The sequence below is a fragment of the Alosa pseudoharengus genome, unplaced genomic scaffold (assembly GCF_046254945.1).
Source record: "Alosa pseudoharengus isolate Yale_2024_CS ecotype anadromous, Long Island Sound unplaced genomic scaffold, YU_APseudo_1.1 YU_APseudo_1.1_scf_1, whole genome shotgun sequence".
Lineage (NCBI taxonomy): Eukaryota > Metazoa > Chordata > Actinopteri > Clupeiformes > Clupeidae > Alosa > Alosa pseudoharengus.
This window is the reverse complement of record NW_027468564.1, coordinates 55,831,907-55,832,659: the sequence shown is the minus strand read 5'-3', so window position 1 is coordinate 55,832,659 and position 753 is coordinate 55,831,907.

The window sequence follows — 753 nt, the reverse complement described above, 5'->3', positions numbered from 1 at the left end:
ACCTGTTTCCAAAAATGTTGGGACACTGTGTAAAAAATGTGTAAACAAATAATAATAATCAAGTCTTGTTAAACCATATTTAATTGCAAAAAGAACATAGACAATACATAAAATGTTGACAAATTGTATTATTTTATTAAAAACTAGATGTACCGCAGAGCGATACAAAATATGACCGCCGTCCAGTTCTGCACATTCTCTCTCTCCCTCTCCCTCTCTTGTGTGTGTGTGTGTGTGGGTACGTGCATGTACTGTACGTGTGGGTGTGTTTATGGGATTTGGCCAAAGCGACATACAAATAAAAACAATACAATAGTTAAATTTAACAGTGAGCAATTTAAAATGTTGGTAAGACTACAGGAGAATAGCAATAAACACATAATTTATACGGATGCTAATAATTGTTTACAATGTTTCAAAATGTGCCTTAAAGGGGAAATTGGAACACATAACATGCACCAGTCCAGCAACTACTAAAGCAACATGAGAAGTACATATCATGTACAAATCTTACATTTAGGTTATTAGATTTTGGACCCTTGTTTTTTAGTCACTAGCATCTTTAAGGAAAACATTCAAACTATTTAACAGGGCCAGGAAGAGTTGATGTCAAATTGACAACTCTCAACATGCAGGAACACTTCCTCTACCTCCAGCGTTGCCAGTGTGTGTGTGTGTATGTGTATGTGTATGTGTATGTGTATGTGTATGTGTATGTGTGTGTATGTGTATGTGTGTGTGTGCATGTGCGTG